A 6,882-nucleotide genomic window follows, 5' to 3' on the forward strand; every position below is an offset into this window, starting at 1 on the left:
GGGGGGAACGTCGAGCGCAAAGGGTTAAACGAAAGGCGAACACGACCCCAAAGGATCAAACTCGATTTAACTATTTTCGAAAGATTCGCAGAAGCGACGAAGAACGTGGTCGTTAAATTCTTCGGGATCTTTCGAAAAGAAAAGATTCGATTCGATCGCTGGACCGTGTCTTTTGTTTGCTCGAACGACTACTCTAACGAATTGAGCCGTTCGAGTCGCGGATGGGTTCCATCTTCCTGAGCCTCGGTTCCCGAAATGGCCTCAGCCGGTAAAATAGTGCTTAAATCCACGCGGTACCCGAAAGCGGATAATCTAAAAGGTGTCGCCTCGACACTCGATAAACTTCGACTTTGGCTCGAAGCCTCAGTTTTCCGGTGTGATGAAAAACAGAACTTCAGCTCCGTGACCTGTATCCAAAAGAGGAAGAATTTTCAACACGCAACTGTTTTGCATCCGCTTGACTCGCAAATATTTCTGCGGGTCAAAATGGAACGGTACAGGGGATGATGTATGCTCCGACCTGTCTTCGAATTTCCCTTCGAGCGATACAAACGTAAATGTCGTTGGTTTCTGGTGACGCTCGGGAACTTCAACATCATTGTCCAAATTCTAATTTGAATTCGCCATTTGAGAAATAATGAATAAAAGATTCGCCCAGACGCTTACTCTGGGTTTATAGACTCAACCATAAAGAAGAAGAAGAAGTGTGCAGAGGACGAAGTTAATTAGAGTACTTCGGAACGTCAAATTGTATTCTACTATGCAAATTATATTCGCATGTATACACGAGTGTTCGTAACATTCTGGAAAAGTGTAATTGGAAAATTAAAAATAAAAAACTACAGTCAGAAATAATTCGAATTAATTATTTGCAGAGAAAATTCAGAAAGGCAAGTGTGCTTTCAATGTTTCTCTCCTAGCCTTGAAAATATCTCTTGAAAATGAAATTAATGTTTCTATAACGCACTTCCACCCTTCCAGTTCATTATACGACTAATTCTGCGTTATGAAAAATTCATCTTTATTTCCCCCTCTACAAAGTAAAGCTGGAAATGCAAATGTTGGAAACTTCCGCGCCACACTTTCCATACACAATATGCAAACTATTACAAATACGCTTGTCTTTCTCAGTCGTATGTTACGTTTAATACGTTCTCATTGCACAAATCTCTTTACAAACAATTACGTATTCTACGTTATTTATCACCAGTGTATTTATATTAAAAGAGATGTATAGAATACACGTTAAGACAACAAACATTTAAATATATTCTCACTTTATAACCGTTCCAGTATATTTCTTGTTCATAGACAATAACTCAATATCAAAACATTTCGGGTTGGAAAGTCAAAGAAAAATACGCAAAGTTTAATTAAATTTAGTGATAATTTTACTCGACAACCTTTTATGTAATCATAATATACTTTTGTACGAACCTCGCCAGCTTGTAAAAATGCACAGTGGCGTCATCAAGCTCTCTTTTATGCAATTCTGTTTTAAAAAAGACAAGTATGCTGCGGTAGCATAGGCACGCCCTAGACAGACACAGTAGCATAGTAGCATAGGCACGAGGTTTTCTGTTACTATCTCCTTAACGAAGCCTCGGACAACATTTTCGCTAAGGCAAAAATTGTTTCAAATCACCCTCCGGACCCTTTGAAGGACCTCCAACATTTTTGGGACATACCTTCGTCAGCCTTTATATATTTTTATATCTCAAGATTGCTTTATTACGCAATTGTAAAATTTGATATGGTGACAACTTCGTACGTGTGACATCAATAGCATTAAAATTTTGTTCAACAATTTGCTATACAGAATGACACAGAATAAGAGGAATTTTTGGAAAGCATAGTGCCAGCACCGCAACACATAATTCCTATTCCTTTCTAATTCCTTCTAGTATTCGCTTCCATCAATTAATCCTTGCCACGTGTGCGTGTTGCGGGAGTGGATCAAGAAATTAAAGGCGTTGGCACCGCGATGCATCCAACCAGAGCGTTAAGCCTGTCTAGGAAACAAATCAATGTATAAGATAAGCAGAAGTAACACCTGGCGAAGGCGCGAAAGCACGAAAGTTATGTGCCGCGAGATTTCGTGATGTACCCAACCACGAAGCTCCTCGTGCTTTATTACCGTGCTTAAATGTTATATTGCACTCATACGGCGCAGTGTGTTACGAAGTGTCCATGCGCCAGAATCCACTGTGAAAATATTTACACTTCCATATCGGGACCTGTATTAAACTGCAAACATGATTTACGCGTGCACGTGTACGTGGAAATTTTACATTTACACCTACGAAACGGTACTTCGTTTCGCGAGTGTAATATTATTAACGTTAGTCTCGTGATTTTAGCATTGAAAGCTATGTTGAATGGTTCCGACTGGTACATTTCTGTGATGTTTATAAAACATGTGACATTTGTGTGATATATGGAGGGTGTACTGTGTGTGATTAATTAATTATACAGGGTGAACTAAACTGATAATGTCTCAATTATCATGGATACAAAATTATCGAAACATTTGGAAGCAAAATTTCTACTTTCACTCGCAAATTTGATTAAATTTTCATCGTGAAAGTTACATTTATTACAATTTAAAATTGAAAAGGAGAATTATCAAGAAATTGTACTGTTAATAAAACTCGAAATACAAAAGAAAACACGTACTTGTTTGAATTGTGAACGTCACGAAGTGAAATTTCAATTTTCATCCATAAATTTTACTTTTTTTTTCCCCGAAGCTAACAACTTTCCAATAATAAAGGGACGTTTGCTGAATGGGCATGGGAAATTTCGAATCGATAGAAGTGCCAGTTCGCGAGATATTTTGCCAACGCGGCGAAGAAACACAGTTTCAAGAGAAACGCGTTTGAAGTTTTCAGCTGGCAGCTCGGCGGAGCTGAACTGAAGTGCCTATTTCTCCCGTATTTTGCGATATTTCCACGATTGGTTTTAGAGGCATATTTTCGAGATAACCGGCTTACGCACACGCGACAAAGAGGAATCGATTCCTTTTTGAGGGATGAACCAGATAAAGAAAGACACGAGTTAGGATATTATTTTTTAGATGGAGAATTCAAGTCCTGTCATAACATTCAGCTGTTTTTGGCTAATCCGGAAAAGAAGAAAACGGTAAAGCGATTCGAGAAATGTTATCTATTTATTAATTAATATCTTGTAAAAGTAACTAAGTTTTCTAAAAATACACAGGTCCAATTTCGAAGTCCTAAGTATTTTCAAAACTTAAACAAAAAAAAAAATGAAGAATTAAACGAATAATATGGGCACTAATTTGAAACATGTGGTAACATCTGGTTGTTATTTTACAAAATATTTGCACGGGCCACGTACCGTAAAGTTTACAGTAATAAATTAAAATATCGAATATACTCGTGCTACGTTGGACGAATTCCCCGTTCCGTTAAATGATTATTCAATCAACTCGTACTCGAAAAGAGAAAAATTATTTCATCCCAGTGCAATTAACTTTCCAGAAATTAATTAAAGTGATGAGAGAAACGACGTTTGACGCATTCATGTGTCCTCTACGTAATTATCCAATCAACTCGTATTTCAAGATTCACTTTGCCCAAGTGCGATAAATTTAGCAATAACTAATTAAGATATCGGAAAAGGGGGCTAAGTTCGATGACTTCCCTTTGTCGTGTTTATTGAATAAGTTCGTTGCCATTTCAAGAAACAATTTGTGCCGAGCAGTTGCAATAAATTGCACAGGAGCGTGCAATAAACAAGCCAAGAGAAATTCTTTTCTACAAAAGAAATTCTTTCCTGTTTAGTAAAAGTCTTCCGCAGCTGCTTACAAATTACAATCGTGCACGAAGTGCGATCAATTCAGTCAGACATTAATATACTCTTTCATTATTTTAAGGAAGGAGAATACAAACGCGATAAACAATTAAGTTTGTTCGCTCTAATTATTCTATTTTTGTAGTATTTACACAGAATTGCTAGATTAACCAAGATGGCGCCTTAATTAATTATTTGTACGAGCTATCGGAACCAAATTCACGGTGAAATCTTATTTGGAAGAGCGACACGTTCCTCCCTTCTTGGAGAAACCACTAACCACATTTCGCTTTCTCCTCCGATGAATAAATCATGGCTCAAACTCGAAAAAGACATGAAACACTCAAATACCACTAACAGAACAAACGAACAATTGTATATATCAACTTCTCCTTAACTGCACATCAAAACAAAAATTCCTAAAAATAATTAAACTAGTAGTTGATTAATGAAACAATAACACGTATTTTACAAGAATTAGTTCTACTTGTTACAAATATAATATAAGAGTTCGGTAAATGTGCATACAGGACACACATTGTTTTGCATTAAATTTGTAGAATTAACAAAATTCACTAAAATTTATGATAATAGAATATGATAAAATTTGATAGGATTTGATTTAGTAGAATTGAATAGAATTTATTTTACTTTGAAAATATTCTTACATAATCTCTACTTTCAGTATATTTTGTTATATTTATTCATGCTGTGTGCACTTGGTAGTTTCTAACACATTAATATTTCCTGTAAACGTACAAAACTCCGGAGTCCAGTAATTACAATCAGACGTACAGCGCGTTAATGGTTGAATTACTATAATATTCACGCTACTGTATGTATAGTCGTATTCGTTAGAGAATTCGTTAGAGTAGATGTGCGTCAAGTTAAATGGCGCCATGAAAATTACTCTCCTTCAATTAGCACTTGCGACATTAATTTGCCGTAAAAGCAGCGGTGCACAAGTCACGAGTAGAATCATCGCTCGCGATCCGTGGCGCAACATCAAATTTAATGTTTGCGGTATGTAAACTGCACCTTTGAAATCTCTCTCGAATGAAGGCCCGCGAGACGTGTCGGACGAGGAAAATTGCGCATCGGTTAGAAAGCCCCGCGCAGCTTCTCGCGCGACCATCGCGATGAACAACTGACTAACGTGGAAACTTGTCCTCGCAGATGAGAGCCACTTCAATTTACCTGGCGCACTATTCAGCTAGGTCAGCCTTAAAATCAGGAGAATTATTAGGAATAATTAAACACGCTACTGGGTTTTGGAGTAGAACGAATGTTTAATTAGGAGGATAGAAAATGATAATGAATGTGTAAATTAATTACATATAGTTGGATTCACGAATAGTTGTACCTTTTATGTTTATTGAAAATGTTTGTCTACATTGAATAATAGGTGTGACGATTTTAAATAAATGTTTCGTTATAAATATGTACATGAATGAACTCTACACATTTTTATATGTTAATAATAAAGGTTTGTTTGTGACATCAAACCGATCATTTGATTAATACTAATGACTTCAATCAAAAGACATGGAAGGTACAAATTACTGAATGACAATTTAATCAATTAGAACGGCCGAAGCTTTAACGAATGCATGTATCGATTAATTTTATGAATACAACGAATTCAATCGTTTGTATCGGGAGAAAATTAAACAAAAATTCAATTAATCAGGAAGGTCGAAATGCTGATGAATGCTTGCATCGATTAAATGTGTAAATACGACAAATTCGATCGTTTATCGAATGGATTATCGATATGGAGCATTTAAACGCAGAAAACGAGCCATAAAGAAGCCAACGTTATTACAAGATGAGTTTGCATTCATAAAAATGCGATCTGAGGGATTCAGTTTGCCGTGAACCTTTCGATGAGGTTTCATGCAAAAGTGAACGCAATTCCTTCAATTTCTAGCCGGTGCAAGAAAACTCAGTTGATGCGGAAAACTGAGGTAGGTAATTAGCTGGTTTATTCGTCTGTGTACAAAGAGTAGGTCAGCTACCGTACGATGTTGCTCGGGGCCAGCAATTCGAGTTGTGATTATATGAAGCCATAATTATAGAACTGTAAGCAGACGAGTGCTAACGGATTCCTGCAATCTTTCCTATCAATTGATTTTTTTTATTATTATTTGTATATTATTCTAACAAGCTCATCGCTCAGCGCTCAACATATTCTTACGTATTTTTACGCGAATGTAATTTTCTTATCTCAACTCACGAAAGAGTTAACACGAGTTTCGGTCGAGAAAATCAGTAAGTCGTTGTTGAATGGGCCAATAAAAAATTGTATTAACTCGGTTCTCCATTATCACTTGGTTTTCATTGCGATTACCTGACGTCGTAAAAGTTTCATGATTCGGAAGACGTTCCATTCAAAGCATTCGCCATTCAACGCGAGATGAATATTAATTTCTTGATCGGTGGCCTATCATTATGGTAACGTCGAAGGATACTTATCGAAACTTTGAAAACGCGCATAACCAATAGCTTTTCAATTGGAACGCCGAATCGTTGCGGTTCGGAGCAGCGAGTAATCTGTACGGCTTACAATTAGCATAACTCGATGAGGATGTCATTGTTCGTTGCTGACCTTTCCCGATCGTCATTAAATTCTACACGAAATATTTTCATAACCTTTGAATTGAAAATAATTATAATTATAAGTTTTCATTGTTCACCCCGTTTTCATTTTCATTTTTCATTGTCGAGTTGATTTTATTCATACGGAATTCTGTAAAAATTCGTGGCATTTTACGAGGGCAGTTTAATTATTTATTTATTCCATAAAAAATTAACGTTTCCTTCGATTGGATCAGTCTGATCCAGAAGTAAATTGGGTACGTTTTATTTCCTATCCCTTCTTCAGGTTTATTAAAACGATCTGTAATTTAGAAATGTAGAAAAGGAATGAAGCATGATCAGTGAGTTAGGGCGATAGAGACGAACGAGGAGCATAAGTAAAAATCCTGATTAAAATAAGAAGTATGAAATATATCGTTAGATGTATAATTAATATTTTAAGAATATATGTACTCAATTGTTGTGACA

This window comes from Hylaeus anthracinus, unplaced genomic scaffold (assembly GCF_026225885.1).
Source record: "Hylaeus anthracinus isolate JK02 unplaced genomic scaffold, UHH_iyHylAnth1.0_haploid 2, whole genome shotgun sequence".
Taxonomy (NCBI): Eukaryota; Metazoa; Arthropoda; class Insecta; order Hymenoptera; family Colletidae; genus Hylaeus; species Hylaeus anthracinus.